General features: G+C 46.0%; 1 long non-coding RNA gene across 1 annotated transcript in view; it reads left to right on the top strand.

The window, feature by feature from the left end:
* Nucleotides 1–17,851, top strand: part of LOC310657752 — a 73,105-nt gene extending 55,254 nt beyond the window's left edge. The window contains exon 3 of the long non-coding RNA XR_014501897.1: nt 17,211–17,851. This is a non-coding gene — a long non-coding RNA (uncharacterized lncRNA). The remainder of the gene's footprint in view (nt 1–17,210) is intronic.
* Nucleotides 17,852–18,089: the final 238 nt, after the last annotated feature.

The raw sequence follows: 18,089 nt of genomic DNA, 5'->3' as shown, positions 1-18,089 counted from the left end.
TGTCTTCTTGTTTGGTGAAAACCCACCATCGCAATGATGCTCTTGAGGCCTCTGAAGGCTATGAGTCAAGCGGATGTTTCAGTACATATGCAGCGCATCAGAGAGAGTTAGATCAAGGTCGATTTTTTTCCCTACCTTGGAAACAACAACACAGATAGGTTTGTCAACATTCATTTCCCATCGTAGCTAAAGTAAGGTTACCAGATTTTTTCCAAAGAATCCAGGGACACTTTTTTTTAAGAGGAAAAAACGTTATTAAAAAAATTTACTATTTTTTAAAAAAGTAATATCTTCTCTTCTGTGGTCTCCTCTGTCACATGGCCTTCCTCTGGGCCCCATCCTGCTCTCTTGGAGTGCTAGCCACCATGGAGTAGGCTCGGGTCAGGGCTGGGTTCGGCCATGTGTCCTTGCCCTCCCGGTGCTCTCCTACCTCTCCTCAGTGGTGGCAGTGCAGCAAGGTTGGGGCTCCCTTCTTTTTTCTCCTTCCTCTTCCTCTCTCTTCCTGCTCATTTTCCTCTCCTCCTTCTCCCTGCATCGGCTCCAGGGTTTTTACTGGCCTCGGGGCACCACTGGGCAGTCGGCCAGGTGGCCGGGCGCTCTCACTCCTGGCTTGATTTGGGTCACGGGGTGTGTGTGTTACTGGTTCCCCCAGTTGACGCACCAGGCATCCCCGGTTCCCCCTCAGCAGTGGCGGCAGCAGCAGCAGTCTCAGCAGCCCAGAGCCAGCCTGGTAGCACAGTTGGCTCTGGCTGGCTTCAGGAGCTGCTTGCTGCCATGGGGTCCACCATTTTGTCTTGCCGGAAGTCTCCATATGATGTGTCTTGTGCCGTTGAACCAATCACACAACATTCATTCCCTACTTATAAATCTACAACACTTAAAATAAAAATCCAAGGACATTAAATGAAATCCGGGGACATTCCGGGGACGGATTTTGTCTGGAGACAGATTTGTAAACCCGGGGACTGTCCCTGGGAAACAGGGACATCTGGTAACCATAAGCTAAAGCTAAACCAAAGGTGGAAAATTTCAGGCCTGTAGGGCATTGGAGGAGGGAAATAGATAACACTTTCTGAGAAATATGAAAAATGCATCCTAACCGGTCTTTTGGTGACGACAACAAGCAAGGATGAGTTTTATTCCTTCCCCAGCTATTGCCCAGCCCTGGGAATTGCCAAAATTATGTCTGAAAAAAAGCCTTTGAATGGCTACAATAGAAGACTTCTTTCAAACCACATTTCAGTAATGGGGGGGGGGAGCAGAAAAAGCAGGACCCACAGGCACCAGGTAGTGCCTCTGTAGGGTGCATATGTCATGGGCATTGTGTCTGGAGGCGGTTGGAGGATGGATGGCAGCTAACAGAAGTACTGTTTTGGGGGGACAGGATGCGGGCAGGTGTGGAGGACTCCCTGGTCCTAAATGGGGTAAATGTGCCCCTGAAGGACCAGATGTGCAGCCTGGGAGTCAAATTGGACTCGCAGCTGTCCATGGAGGTGCAGGTCAATTCTGTGTCCAGGGCAGCTATTTACCAGCTCCATCTGGTACGCAGGCTGAGACCCTACCTGTCTGCGGACTGTCTCACCAGAGTGGTGCATGCTCTGGTTATCTCTTGCTTGGACTACTGCAATGCGCTCTATGGGGGGCTACCTTTGAAGGTGACCTGGGAACTGCAATTAATCCAGAATGCGGCAGCTAGACTGGTGACTGGGAGTGGCCACCGAGACCACATAACACTGGTCCTGAAAGACCTACATTGGTTCCCAGTATGTTTTTGAGCACAATTCAAAGTGCTGGTGCTGACCTTTAAAGCCCTAAATGGCCTCAGTCCAGTATACCTGAAGGAGCGTCTCCACCATCATCGTTCTACCCAGACACTGAGGTCCAGCGCCAAGGGCCTTCTGGTGGTTCCCTCACTGTGGGAAGCCAAGTTACAAGGAACTAGGCAGAGGGCCTTCTCGGTAGTGGCACCCCCCCCCCCAGTGGAACGCCCTCCTACCAGATGTCAAAGAGAACAACAAGACTTTTAGAAGACATCTGAAGGCAGCCCTGTTTAGATTTTAATGTTTGATGGACTACTGTATTTTAATATTTTAATGGGAGTATCTGGGGAAACCCAGCCAGATGGGAGGGGTATAAATAATACCTTCTTCTTCTTCTTCTTCTTCTTCTTCTTCTTCTTCTTCTTCTTCTTCTTGTTTTATAGAAAGATGCTGAAATCCTTGCTTATACCAGTTCTTGGTCTCTTTTCCCTTCCATTTCTACGATTCCCTAGGCACAAAGGTACTTCACCTCAAATCATATCAATTAGTGGCGGAAAAGAAATGGCAGCTAGGTAGCAGCATATATCCTCAGCCCCTTGCAGTGATCCCTGGAGTATACTCAGTACTACGGTGTAAATATTTCAAGCAACAGGGCTCCTAGTTCCTTGGGAGATCTTAACAGCAGCCTCACAGCTGGGATGTGATTACTGCCATCATTTCTCTTAGCTGCATCCCATTAACTGCAGCAGCTCATCGTCTTGCTCTCTGCAAGGAATGTTTGTGGAGTGCTGGCATTGTATTGCAGTGGCGCCTAGTCAGCTTCCTCAGAGGAGAATCTGTCATACTCCCAGGTGTCCTTCTGAGAAGAGATGGACAAGGAGAAGCAGAGCTGAGAATGTCTCTGAGTTCAGGGAGACTTCATAAAAAAATAACCTTATTTATTTAATAATTCTATACAGTGGAAGACAGGAGTGTCTGGCGTGCTCTGGTTCATGGGGTCACGAAGAGTCGGACATGACTAAACGACTGTAGTGGTTCTAGGGATTGCTTGTGCGTAAGTTGCCTTTACTCCTGGCTAGGATGCATGGTTGAACTCTTTCTGTCAGGACAGCCTCCAGATCCGTGGCTGCCTCAGTCGCTGGCAGAATCCGTCAGTGGGCGTTTCTTAAACCGCTTCCAACATAGAAGCTGTTTGACGCCCAGTCTCCTCCCCCGTTGCCTGCGTGAAAGTTTCCTGCGCAAGGTGGGTGTGGGCAATGGAGCACTCGTACCCTCTCCGCTGGTCTCCTGCAAAGAGTCCTGGAGCCACCTCTCTGATTCCTCTATCTCCTCCCCTTTCCCACTGGTGTTATGCTGATTGCCTTCCCCAGCGGCTGGGCTATCCCTCCTTCTACTAGGACCCTCTCCACCATCGTCCGGGAGCCTCCTCTCCGCCTCCCGCTCCGATGGCAGTTCCCTGACAACGACTAAACAACAGCAACATACTACTTAATATAATAATATAATATAAAAATAGTGAAATGGTTTATACAAACATGACAAAAAAACCCACCAACTTTCAATACAATTGTCTTAAAATGCAATGGACCATATGCAACCCATATCTCATAAATAAATCATCTCACAAATAAAAATTGGGCAGGGTGTGCATTTACTGTTTATCTATTGCATTTCCATCTCGCCTTTTTCTCCAAGGATCTGAAGGTACATACATGGTTCTCCCCTTCCTCATTTCATCCCCACATCAACCCTGTGAGGTAGATTAGGCTAAGAGGTGGTGACTGGCTGAAGGTGAGTTTCATGGCCAAATGGGGATTTGAACCCAGGCCTCCCTCCCAGGTCCTAGCCTTGCACTCTAACCACTATACAACACTACCTTTCAACTACTATATCACACTGACTCTCATACAAAATATCCAGTATGCTATTTTCATTAATACATTTCGTTTTCCCTACTGTATGTATGTTCCCCTAATATATGCCTTATTGGTCAAAGAACTGCACCACAGAATTCAGAGAAGTGCAAAGTCTGAAGGACAGATGGGTCTCGATTCTCACATTGTTTTAGAAATTGTGAATTAGGTAGGTTTTCCTTTAAATGTGAACTGAATCAAATTACTCCCCCATCCCTTTCTTCAAATTACCATTCACCTCCTGTGGAGTGACCATCAGGGTCTCCCTGGAAGATCTTAAAAGATCAGATTGGTCTCTACTGGGTGGCAGGGAGTATACATGGCACCCCGGTCCCAAGTTACTTAGGGGCTTCACATGTTAACACCAAAACCTTGAAGAAGAAGAAGAAGAAGAAGAAGAAGAAGAAGAAGAAGAAGAAGAAGAGGAAGAGGAGTTTGGATTTGATATCCCGCCTTTCACTCCCTTTAAGGAGTCTCAAAGCGGCTAACATTCTCCTTTCCCTTCCTCCCCCACAACAAACTTGGCTTGGTAGAAAATAGGCAGACAGTGCAGATCTTCCAGCACTTGTAAATGAGTGTGAAGCTGGTCAGCTTGTAGAAGGGACAATGAAGAGATGATACAATAGCCATCTTAAAAAAGAAAAATCTGTATACTACTTCAATAGTCCATGAGTGTAGAACAGCTTATAAATTCTGGAATGAATCAATAAACATAGTCAATTAGCGGAGGAGGCCCAGCGTCCCCAGCCAAAGAAGCCACCTCCTCCTCTTCCTCCTTGCCCCGCCGGCTCAGCAAGTCCCCCTGCACTCCCTCTATGACCTGCTGATTGGGCCCATGGAAGGGGCCTGATGCACTTCAGTCACAGTTAACCATGGCTCAGCATCCTTCGAGTCCAAAGCCTGGATCTCTTGGAAGTTTGAAGGTTCAAATACCTTCTTGGAGCTATTAACAGCAGTTACAGCTTTGGCTGCTTTAGCAAATTCATCAGCAAATCTCTTTGGAGGTCTACCTTTTCTGGCTCTTTCAGACCTGCGAATTAGACATAAGTCTTCAACACTCTCCTCTTCTTTCTTGGGAATTCTTGGGAATTCCTGCTGATTTATTGTCCAAGGTTGTTCTGAAGGATCAACACTGTACCTATGTACAGAAACTGGGTCTGTACTGAGATTGTACTGACACACTGCCCAGTGGTGTTCACAGAAAGAGGGAGGATGTTAGTTTCTGTTTGCCACTATGCAGTGCTTTGGAGTCACAAGACTCTGTTTTGCATTCCAGACATTCCAGGCTGTTGGAAGTCTCACAGAAGACAGGAGACAGATGTGACGTAACTGGTTTCCTGTTCCTTTGTTTGTTCAGTTGCTCTCTGCTCTCACAGAGAGAGGCTGTACTTCTTTTCTGTCTGCGTAGCTAGAAAATAAAGCATAGCGATGTAGCCATAAATCTCATCACTTCTGCTGCTTTGATTCTCTGCGTAATGGGAACATGCCTGGAGGCCTCATCAAAGGCTCAGGTCATTAATTATCGTCAGAGGGCAATTCCAGAGCATAGCTGTCAACTTACAGATTTGAAAATAAGGGACCAGCAGCCTTGAAAATAAGGGACCAGCAGCCAAAATAGGGGACCTGCAGCCTCACCTGTTCCAGGCACTCCAGTCTTCCTGTCCTCCTGCAGTCTGGTCAAACTCATGCTGGTAGCTTCAAGAACACTGTCCAACCAACTTTGTAACCAGAGGTTCAACTGAATAGAATCTGAATCACATGCACCACAAGGCCTATGCAGCCTCAATGTAAGATGGCTCCCCGGCCTGGCTTTGCACTGCAAAGTTTGCAGCAGCACGTGCAACAAAATGGCATCCAGCATTCAAAACCCCCCTCAGCTTGCATTAACTAGCCACACACAAGGCATGCAAGCTCCACCCCCAGTTGTTCTTAGACTTCTTATTGGGTGAGCAACACAGCCAAGCAACACAGTTGGAGCCTCCCTCCTCCCTGGCCGGCAGGGAGGGAGGGAGGGAGGGAGAGGAGCTGCTTCCTTTGAAATTTAAGGGACATCGTTTAAGGGACATTTAAGGGACATCCATCAATAAGGGACAGCAGCGGGACATGGCACTGGAATAAGGGACTGGCCCTTCAAATAAGGGATACTTGACAGCTATGTTCCAGAGGACCTCGGTCGAATGCAGGTTCCGACAGCCAACAGTGCTTTTGTTGAGGTTTGCACAACGTTACGTTCTACTGCCACCTCTTTTCCCTCAGCCACCATTATATTATAGTCTCGCCGCCGCTACTGTTTGTGGTGGAACTATAAGAAGTTTAAGTAAACTCCCCAATGTTCCTTTGCAAGCAGGGCTCATTGACAGCATCAATCAGCTGATCAACACTGGCAGTGAGCCCCATTGTGATCAGTTGCACTGAGGGCGTGTGGTCTGGAATGGGGCTTGTGGTCTGGGCACAGAGTAAAGGGCCATATAAAGAGGGTCAGAGGGCCACATGCAGCCCCACACCTGAGCTTCTCCACCTCTGTGTTAAAGTAGCTATTCGTTGTGTGAAGGATTACTTATTTCTGCCAGCTCTGAACCTATTTCCAGTCAATTTCATTGGTTGACTTCAAGTTTTAGCCCTACATGAGGGGGCAAAAGAAATACGGGGCAGGGGACCCTTCATTATCCACTCTTTTCCAATCAAATGAGGTTGGGTGTTCTTTTTAAACTTTAGGTTAGACAGTGAAGGCTTTACAAATGGATTGAATGTTTTGGATTTTATTTTTTTAAGTTTCATTGCCTCAGGCTAAAATGGTTTTTTATACTCTGGACAGAAGGATAAAACCCAGAAATTATTTAAGAGCCAGAAAGTATTGTAAAATTAATAGTGGTGATGAATAAGTAAAAAAAAGGGGCCAATTAAAAAGTAATGCAGGCAAAGGTAGCGCAATGCAGCCTTGACCATCAAAAAGGGTGATGGGCAAAGGGTGAATTGTCAAAGGGAATAATTTAACCTCCATTTTAAATTAGGGCATGGACTCAAGAATGATAGGTAAACCAAATCAAGGGATTAGATTGGGTTAATTAACAGGGTGTCACTATGGAGAGAAAAAACACAGAAAAGAAATGTCCATGTGTGTTTCAGATCTGAGCCCAAATTTCCACCCACCTCTTTTTCAAGTATTTGGTGGGCACCTGGGTATCCTTAACAAGGCAAATGATTTATTACAGACCAATAAAATTCCATACAGAGGTAAGAGACACTACACTTAAAAGCAAACACAAATACCGGTAATTATACATTTTTTCTTCTCTCAATAAGCCTCCAAGATTTTTTAAAACCTGCATCAAGGTCAGAAAACCTCCCAGCAACCCTATTCATGACACAAGAGGATGCGTCCCTTAAGCAAACCAGTACCAATCTTGCAGGAGATCTTCCTGGAAAAGCTGTCAGTAGAGGGAGAATCAACCTCCTTCTACATTCACTGCACAGGGTACAATGTAGGGGAACACGTTCAACAAATTCTACTGCTCCACATCTATTCATTAACCAGAGTCTTATTAACTCATCCATCTAGCAATGCTGATGGCAGCACATTGAAGCAAGCAAGAGTAAATGCTCTCCTATACTTGTAAATGTATACAGACACAGAGCTGTGGTGATTCCATAATTTGCAGGGTTATTATAGTATAGAGCAACAGAGGTCAATATTTATTGGCAGTATTTTTCAGATCCTGTAGATCTAGGTCTATTAGTCTTTAAACAATAAGAAGTTGGGCATTGTTTTTTTAATTATAATTGCCTAAAACATCAGGAGAAAAGCCTAACCAAAATAATGTCTTCTCTCCATCTCTCTCACCCAATGACTAAGAAAAGAGTCTGAGAGCAATAAGAAGAGATGGGTATCAGGATCGGCTAAGAAATGTAAGCATAGGCACCACTTGAGTGCATCAGTCCAAGCTTTAGAGTCAACTGACCTACTTCCAGGTAAATAGCTGTGATTCTATGTAAGTTCCAAATGGAAATGCTCTAACTAACTTGGGTCAAGGACTTTATAAGCTTGGAAGGCAGAAAAAATAAAATTGTCACCTTGCATAAAGTAGAATCCTGAAATACACTGCTGGTTAGAATTTGCTGAGTCAATTGCCTGCTTACATTGTTGTGATGTGTGGGTTTGAAATGAATCACCTTTCAGCATACCCAAAAGCTTCTGGGTAGGGGATCTAACCATAGTATTACTCAGAAAAATCCTAGGCCAGTATTTGCCAACTTGGTGTCTTCCAGATGTTGCTTCCAACAACATCCAGATGGCACCAGTTTGGCAAATTTGGCCTAGGATATGCCTTGCTATCTCACTTGTTACTCCCAAAGCAGGCCTAGAAATCTCCAGAAAATGGCAGGTCCTGTACCCATCTCTTAAATGCATTTAAGGTAAAGGGACCCCTGACCGACTCTGGGGTTGCGGCGCTCATCTCGCTTTATTGGCCGAAGGAGCCGGCGTACAGCTTCCAGGTCATGTGGCCAGCATGACTAAGCCGCTTCTGGTGAACCACAGCAGTGCACGGAAACACCGTTTACCTTCCCGCCGGAGTGGTACCTATTTATCTACTTTCACTGCTTTCGAACTGCTAGGTTGGCAGGATTTATGCATTTAGTTATGTTTTAAAAAGCATGCATATACTGCTTAATGTTTCAAAGATCTCTAAGCAGTGAATGCTACTATCTCAACTCATTAGTTTGGCCTGCATTCTGGGATGGACCTGTCCCCAACCTCAATAAAACATCAAAGATTACAAACACTGACCATAAAACATAGCACAGAAATAAATGTGTCATTTGGATAATTGGTGAAGAGGCAGATGGAAAACAACCACAAATGGTTAATTGGCCACGAATCCCCACAAATGGCCTTAGAGGACAGGCTATGGGTCATATCCAGCTACGTTATACTCAAGGAGACACATAGAAATTAACAGACCTAAGTTAGTCATGAAAACAGGAGTGCCTGGCGTGCTCTGGTCCATGCGGTCACGAAGAGTTGGACATGACTAAATGACTAAACAACAAAAAGAAGAAGTTAGTCGTGCCCATTAACTTCAACGAGACTAACAAGGGATACAATCCAAAGTTCCCATAACTTGTACGTCATCTAACATTTCCTGTTAGCTTCTGAAGCCACCCTCAGATTCAGGACACACAAAAGTCTCACATGGCTATAAGTCTGCTCAGAAAGTAACAGCAAAGAATAACTATTCCAAAGTTGGCTATGGCTTTACATCCATGTGAAGCTTTCCCTTGGGGTTATACTGTTCCATTATTGCTTTCTGCACTGCCATCTTCCAACACGTCGGCTGCAGGCTTTGGGGTGGAGGGCATCATTCAGTTCCGTGTGTTTCCGTTGCTAAGCATGGGGAAGTCTTGTTCTGTGACTTAAGCGGTGCAGATACACCTTCTGGTTCATGCTTTGCATTAGATGAGTTGCCCAGAAATAATGAGACCTGCCTGATTCTATGGACTGTTACAATTTCAAGAATCAGGCCAGGCATGCCAAAACATTCAGCAAGGTTTGTTAAACACATTTTCAAAGTCCCTGGCCAATTTAAAATTTCATGTTATGGCGGTTCTGCAAAGCTTTGATGGACACGGCATCATCCAAAATTCATGCTCTTCGGTAGAGTTTGCTTCCCTCATGGAAATGCCAAGGATGCAAAGTGAATGTGAATCAACCTCAAGGAATACATGGACACAGACACACGTACAAACCTCCATTCTGGAGCCTATTTCCTTTGTCCACCAAAAGTGTTGAGCCCAAGCCATTTGTGCCATGCAAAGTCAACTTTATGGATCTTCATTGGAGGTCATTGGTTCCCCAACCTTCTGGGCAATAAGAACTTTGATCATTTCAGGTGTGCTTTGTTCATTTCTGGTGAATTTGATAACAGGCCAGCCCTAGCACTAGGCAGGCACATCTCAACCAGCAGATTCTGGAGAACTTTAGAGGACAGGGAAATGCCAATTATTTCCATTTTTTCCCCTGTTATTATTGCCACCACCAAGGGGTGAAAGGAGAAGTATCATGGTGCATTTGCATCAGCACAACCAGATGCCTTCATATGCCTCAGCTGCAGCAAAACGTGTGTCTCCTGTATTGGTCTCTACAGTCACAGCAGGTGCTCCTACTCTCCAACAGTTTGACTTCACCCCAGAAGGCACCCTCTTCCATTGTCAACCAACTAGGGGACGGCACTGGTGTCATCTGCAGGATGCCCTGGGTGCCTGGGCACTCACAAAATTTTCACTGTGGGTGCCCAGCCTCCACCCCCCACTGCTCCCACCTTACCTCCAACTCTCTGGCACTGCAGTAGTGACTGGGCCAGGGCCTCCTGCTCTGTAGGGCCCCTGTTGGGACCCACTGTGGCCACATAAATGCTTCTGGGGTGCATTTGTGGCTCTGGTGGTTCACAACAGAGGCCCTGCAATGGAGGTGGATCCCCCAGTCCAGTCGCTGCCACCACGCCGGAGGGCAGTGATGCACATGCGCAATGTGGCATGGCATCATGACATCTCATTGGGAGCACCCTGCTGGGCACCCATAGTTTGGGGCCCAAGTCAGTGCCTCTGGTGGAGGGGGCATTATTGTGATTGTCTGCTTTAGGTACCAAAATGCCTTGGGCCTCCTTTGAGAGGTTCCTACTCTGATCCTACCCTTCTCCTCGGGAGAAGAGGAAACAGAGCTCTTCAGGATAGGTGCCTCCCTTAGGCCCCTTAAATCTTCTCAAGGGCCCATCGTTGCAAAGTTGCAATCTATCTCTCAACGAATACAACCAGTAATGCACTATTTGTTGATAAAGCACAATATTATATAATACATGTTTTCACGTGGTGTTCCTGAGGTAGCTTTCCTGAACTGTATGGAAGACAAATGTATTTTACAGCCTGCATCAGGCGATTGGCTTCTGTGGATTTACTAGCAGAAGGAAGAAGCATAAAGTAGGCAGGAAAGAGGAATCCAGGTATGTAAAATAAAACATATACTAGTGCAATATTTACAACCTGGAGAGCCTATTGCTATAAAAAGATGGATACTCATAGAGTGGGCTGTGTGTGTGTGTGCAGGTACTACAGCTATAAATGCAGAGCAAGAGAAGGCTACGCTTTAAAAACCCACCAGGACAACAGGAAAGACCTGGGCTGCATTTTCACATTTTTGTTTGCCATTCTGCATAGGTTTAAAGAACTGATGATGGATATCATAGGCCCTCCATGGTTCACAGATTGTTATTTTCTGAAGAATGCATCCCTTCTTGTAAAGGTAAAGGGACCCCTGACCGTTAGGTCCAGTCACGGACGACTCTGGGGTTGTGGCGCTCATCTCGCTTTACTAGCCAAGGGAGCCGGCGTACAGCTTCTGGGTCATGTGACCAGTATGACTAAGCCACTTCTGGCGAACCAGAGCAGCACATGGAAATGCCGTTTACCTTCCCGCCAGAGCGGTACCTATTTATCTACTTGCACCTTGACGTGCTTTCAAACTGCTAGGTTGGCAGGAGCAGGGACCAAGCAGCGGGAGCACACCCCATCCCGGGGATTCAAACCGCGGACCTTCTGATCAGAAAGCCCTAGGCTCTGTGGTTTAGACCATAGTGCCACCCGCGTCCCATCCCTTCTTCTAGTCCTACTCAAAAGACTGGGTTCACACACACCACTGCATTTCAGGATCCAGGTGGAACTCAAATCAGGGACTGGTGGCAAGTTTTTTGAGACTACAGAATTGAGGGTGAAGTGGGTGGTGCTGTCCTCCCAGGTCCCAGTATAGGGTTGTTCATTAGAGAACTCCCATGTACCTATCAATGTGCAAACAGTGGACTGGGACTCTGTCTCTCATCTCCATTCCTGGCATCTCTAAAGCAGAGTGTCTGAAAAGGGGAGACTCTGCACTCCTGGCTTACAAGCACAAGCTTCCCCTTTCATACAGTTAGCCACACAGATGTGGAACAGCTGTTCCACTTCTCCCTCCAAACACTGGATAAATGCATAGAGGGCATCTTCAGAATGTCCCTTCTGTTTCCACCCTAAGGAAGTGAATTGGCCTCTCTTCACCTGGCCTGGATATAAATCAGGAATGGGGAAAATTTGGCCCTCCAGATCTCTCTGTTCAGTCCTTGGGACTATCCTCAGGACATACACCCTCTCTACCCTAGGAGAGAGGCTAAGGTCAAGCAGGTAATGGCTTCTCTTCCTCATCTTCACTGTGGCCTGATGAGGAGAGCAAGAGGTGAGTGAACATCAAGCAGGTTACCATGATGAAGAGGAGAAGCAGGTCCAGCGGTCTCTTGTTAGTGGGTCGCCTGCTAGACTGTGAGCCTTCAGCAGATGCCCAAACATGCCAAGCCTTTATGCCAGCCCTGGCTGCATCTTAAAGAAGTGCCTATCTCTAATCCAAAGCACAAATGAATGAATCTATTTTCTCATTGCTCACTTATTTACTCTCTCCTCACCTACGTTCCCAGCTCCTGAAAACCACGTTCAGATTGTCCCAGGCAGAGGGGAAGTCACCCACTGTTAGCCACATTCAGACAAACAGGATTAGAGCTGGAATGCAATTTTGACCAAATTTGAAGGAAAACAATGCAAATGCATACCAGTGTTTGGTGTTTTAATTTGTTTAAAGCCACCCAGAGTGGCTGGGGCAACCCAACCAGATGGGTGAAGTATTAACAACAACAACAACAACAACAATAACAACAACAACAACAACAACAACAACAACACCTTTTGCTTTTGATGTTGGACCTTGAAAGGTATAGTTTAAGTCTTAAGACAATCACGTTGAATATTATTGTCCACATTAAAAAAACAACAACCATGGTGATGTTTTGTTTTTGCAATAATAATAATAATCCTAAATTCATCAGTATGCATACTTCATGTGAAACTTGCCCTTTCTTGTTTATTGGGGTTGCATGATCAGGGCATACAGGAGCAGGTGGGCAATTTTTGCAATGCAGATGAGCATCCTTTGTGTGCATTGCATGCATGTTATTACCCACAGTTGGCTTAATTATCTTGCTACCTACATAATTGTGTATCGTATTCCCTACTGAAAAGCATAGCTTCTCTTTAAGCAGTATAATACAGATGTAGATCATGTTTGCACATCACACGCTTGATTGGATTATTTCTTAATCAACTTGCACATCCAAAAGCATCCTTTGTTTTGCAGATCCATCAATAATATTTGAGGGCCAAACTGCCATGCATATATTCCAGGGATTAATTTCCTGCTGCTTGCTTGGTGAGAGGAGATATATCTCAATGTTTTCTTTAAGGAGCTGCCACTTTCCCTACTGGATCTCACCTGGAAGCATGGTCTGGTGAGAAACAGTGCAGAGAGCCTCCTGCTGCTACACTGACTGCACCTCCTGGAGAGCCTTGGAAGTGTCACAATATGATGTGACATGGCCTTTCTCCTAAGGAAGTGCCATCAGAGGGAGACTATGGAGAAGATCCTTTAGCAGCAGCATCCTTTAAAAAAAAAGTGATTATGAAAACAAGACAGGAAACTTAGAAGACCCTTGGCCAACTTGTGATGTGAAGTAATTGGCAACCCTCCCCTGGAAATTTCTGAGAAACTTCTGACTCTCCCCTCCCACTCCCCCACGATCTTTGCAGAAAGTTCATTCTGCCTGAGGGAAATTATATATATTCATGCCATCCCTCATCATTAGTAATGTTCAAAAACATTGCATTAGGAGAATCTAATATTTGAGCACTGAGCAAGGAGAATTTGCTTGAGAACTGCCCTCCCCAATTTATGTTAGTCTCCTCCTGACCCTTGGGATCCTTCGAATGGTAGAAGCAGAAATACTGCCTCCTTACTGGAAAGGCTGGAGAAATATCTCCACGTTTGCCATAGCTTATATATCAGCACTGGAAATGCAAGCAACCAAGTAGGAGGTTGTATCCTCTGCGCTACTCCCATATATTTTTCTTTCCCAGGGCATTTTTCTAGCGTGCCAACAACTCAAGCACTTGTTTGCTAAAACACAAAATTGTAGAACTGGGAGGGACTGTGGGGGTTATCTACTCCAACCCCCAGCAATGCAGGAACCTTTTGCTCAATGTGGGGTTCGAACCCACGACCCAGAGATTAAGAGTCTCATGCTCTACCAACTGAGCTCATTAAACTTGAGGGAGGTAGCCAATGCACAGAGGAATGGCAAAGTGACCCCCTCCAAAAAAAAAAATCTCATAGGGAAACAGAACAGAAGGGGATGCAAGGAGGCAAATGTTAATGTAGATTCTTTTAGGGCAAGGGTACCAGGGAGGGAAGAACCAGGGGCTAGAAGAATGCCATTCTGCGGTAGAATGCATCATCAAAAGGTCAATATTCTCCCTGCCCCATACACACACACACATATCATTCCCAACAATCATATAACATATTTTCTTATCTTATACAATCTTTTGGACTTCCATCAACTGCATCTGAAGATTTTTCAATCTTTATCACGTAATCTACATTTCTTAATTTCTCTATTACTTTTAATTGTCCTTAACTAATAACTCTCTTCATAATCTTCTCTGCAATATTTCGCATAGTCCTCCTTACAAAACTTCTTGCAATCCTACTAGCGTAATCTGTTGATTACAATTGCTTTTCAAATAATTCACATATTCATCTTGTCTCTGTTATTCTTGCAAGTGAATTCTTGCCTTCTGGGGGTAGTGGCTGTGTGAAACTGTGTTCACTATGGAGAGGTGGATATACTCTGCAGTAAAGCTTCTGAGTACCAGTTCCTGCAAGCCATAGGAGGGGAGAGTGCTGTTGTGTTCAGGTCCTCATTGTGGGCTACCCACAGGTTTCTGGTTGGCCACTGTGAGAACAGGATGCTGGACTAGATGGGCGGGCTATTGACCTGATCCAGCAGACCACTTCTTCGTTGTTGTTAATAATTCACTTTTTTTGGGGGGGGGGGACGCTCAAAGTGAGTTACAAAAAGCATTTACAAACAGGTGCAAAAACAAGAACAGAAAAGCCTAAAATATAGCACATATGTTTATATATACATATGCACTATCTGTGGAAAATCTGTATCTTAAGCATATAAAAATGTGTATATTGGGGGGGGGGAATCCCACTAAAACACTGGTGCAAATGTGTAGAACTGAATTTAAGACTGGGGGAAAACTTACATTGACAAAGCGTGTTCTCATTAAAGGAGAGCACGTGTTGCGGATGGGGCCAGACAAAGCACCCCAGGGTTAACAGGCAGGCTAGTTTCAAAGGGATGGAACTGGATTGGTGGTTGGTGTTACTGGGGTAAATTTGATGTTGCCAATTTAGGGGTGGGATCAGAGCTTATTTAAACAAGGTGCACAGCATTTTCCTTTCTCTTTCGCTGTGGGCACCGGATCACATGGAGCACTTCATTGTCTGGTTATATTTCTTTATTTCCTCCTTCTTTTAATCCTCTCTAGTCCCTTAAATAATTTAACCCCCCCCCCTTTTTTTTTTTTTCTGTTCGATTTCCCACCCCACCCCTTACCCTGCCCTGTGGGAAGATTCTCCCTGTATCTGTGGCTTGCCTTTCCCAGTAGGGAGAGAGCCCCCGTTAGTGGCTTTCTTTCACAAAAAGGTTTCCCCCATTTCTCTTGTTGAAATTGTGGGGCTAGTCAGGGCTGTTCCCAGCTTAGCTGGAATCACTTCGTTTATAGTATCCCCGAAGGTTGGCCTTATTTTGAGTGTGTGCAGCGCTGTTGGCCAAATTTTAATCTAGCCTTGGGCGGGAGCACTATTTTGAGTTCCTTTAATATTGCTATGAGACTAAGATTCTCAAGACCAGAGGCAGGGAGGCCTATTCGGCCTGCACATAACTTCCAATCCTAAGTCTGCTACAGGTAGCAGTTAATTGTTAAGTCTCTGACACGTGACTCATTCTCTCTATAAGGATGTCCCTGCTTGCAGGCTCAGTTGCTGCTCATGTATATCTGAGGCAGACTGAGGGTGGCAGAGGCTCTCTGTGCCTCCAATGACTATGAGCACTCTGTATATGCTCTGGAACTATGCTGTTTCTAAACAAGTTTATTTTCTTTAAGTTTGTTTTGCCCTGATAGTGGCAACTGCCATTTTGGAGATGAGCCATTGTGGCTTACTGGCTTAAGTGTAGGACTAGGACCTGGGAGACAGGGTTCATATTCCCCTTAGCCATTGTTAAAACAAAACAAAACAAACTGCTCCTTTTGGGCTATTCTGTTGCTGGGTAGTTCGGCCCATTTGTGATAAAAGAACTTTGGGTTTCTTGAAGGGGTGCTTCCCTCTAAAAGGGCAAGCAGGGGTACCTGGACAAGCTGTGGGCTACCTCAACTCTGATATTTCACTGGAAACATTTATGCCTGGACTAGCAGGTGATCCTAGGGCTTTGCCCTAGAATTCGATGGCCTGGAAGCATTTCCAGCCTGAATAGTGTCCCCATGTGGTCCATGAAGCATTGGTTTCACCGGTTCCTTACATTGTTTAGTTTTTTGCAGAATATGACAGGGCTTTTGCAGATGCCGCAAGAGCTTGCCTCTCCTGCAGAGGATGTCTTGTGGACGCCCCAGGTGCCTTCTTCCAGAAGGAAGCACCTTTGGAGGCTGTGATCCAGGAGGAGGGCAAAGAGGAGCAGGGATGATGATTCAGACATCACCTTGGACCTCTACAGGGGTCAGGGGGAGGCTGTCCTGGGTCCTTAGGGATCATCCTGGATAGCTCAGCTGGTCAGCGCATAGTGCTGGTAGTGCCTAGGTTGCAGGATTAGTCCCTGTATGGGACAGCTGCATGCTCCTCTACTGCTCTACCTGGACACTTGGGTCCAGTGTTGAGGGCCTTTTGGTGGTTCCCTCACTGCAAGGGATGTAATGGGCGCCACGTTTGCAATATGCAAGTGGGAGAAAGCACCTTTGCGTGCCCGCATTGCAGTTTGCTCTGTGCATTGCAGGGCACAGCGCTGCACGGGTTGCATTTGCATTGCATTGCGTGAGAGATTTGCATTTGCATTGCACGGAGGTTGTGTGCATTGCATGGAGGGTGTGTGTGCATTGCACGGAGGGTGTCGTTGCATTGCACAGAGTGTGTTTTTTGCATTGCACAGAGTGTGTGTGCATTGCACGGAGTGTGTAGTAGCATTGCACGGAGTATGTTGTTGCATTGCACGGAGATGTTTGTGTGTGTGTGCATTGCACGGAGGGTGTTGTTGCATTGCACAGAGTGTGTTTTTTGCATTGCACAGAGTGTGTGTGCATTGCACGGAGTGTGTAGTAGCATTGCACGGAGTATGTTGTTGCATTGCATGGAGATGTTTGTGTGTGTGTGCCTTGCACGGAGGGTGTTGTTGCATTGCACAGAGTGTGTTTTTTGCATTGCACAGAGTGTGTGTGCATTGCATGTAGTGTGTAGTTGCATCGAACAGAGGGTGTGTGCAGTGCACGGAGTGTGTAGTTGCATTGCATGGAGGGTAGCTGCATTGCATGGAGGGTAGTTGCATTGCATGGAGTGTGTGTGCATTGCATGGAGTGTGTTTTTGCATTGCACGGAGTGTGTAGTTGCATTGCACAGAGTATTTGTGTGTGCATTGCACGGAGTGTGTAGTTGCATTGAACGGAGTGTGTAGTTGTGTTGCACGGAGTGTCTAGTTGCATTGCATGGAGTGTGTGTGCACTGCACGGAGTGTGTTTTGCATTGCACGGAGTGTGTGTCTGAAAAGGAAACTGGCTCGGCGGCAGTTTTGTTGGGACTTCTTTAGGGATTCTGGCCAGCGTCAGCCCGTAAAGTTACGTATCATGATGGCAGCACAAGATGCCCCCTGCCCAAGCGGGGGCTGGAAGCTGGCAAGCAATAGCTCAATACCTTTTGCCCATATTCCCATTTTATTTAGGGATCCAGATGGATATCGTTGCTAAAACATACCACTTGCCTATGGAGAAGCTGTCTGCCTTGAAGGAAGTTAATTTGTAATACTTCCTCTGTAGCAAGTGATGCTTCATCAGATCCGATCTTGCTGGGTCACTTAATTAATCTTGCATGCAGAGTGGTTGCCCCAGGCCGCCCCTTCCCTTCCCACTAGGCCAGGCTGCCTGCGGCCTGAGGTCCCCTTACCTTTGTATACGCTTACCAAGTGAGGTGAAGGCAGATCTCATGCAATGGTTGCAATTCCTAAATGTGACCTTTCTTGAGTTTTCCCCATTGTAGTAGCAGTTCACATGTGGCCCGAGGAGTTAAGTGAACATTGGATTTGCTTTTGGTCTGATAACCAGGTAGTGGTGAGCGTCTTGGCAAAACAGTCCTCACGCTCCAGCAGAGTCTCCGCCCCTCCGCTCACGCTTTCGAGCTGCACCGCTTCAGGTTTAATATTGTGCTTTCTGCTCTCCTGATTACGGGATCCTCTAATGATGT

This window comes from Podarcis tiliguerta (genome assembly GCF_965153285.1).
Source record: "Podarcis tiliguerta genome assembly, chromosome: 9".
Classification (NCBI taxonomy): domain Eukaryota; kingdom Metazoa; phylum Chordata; class Lepidosauria; order Squamata; family Lacertidae; genus Podarcis; species Podarcis tiliguerta.
Note: the sequence above shows the minus strand (reverse complement) of the source record. Positions and strands in the feature narration are given on the sequence as shown.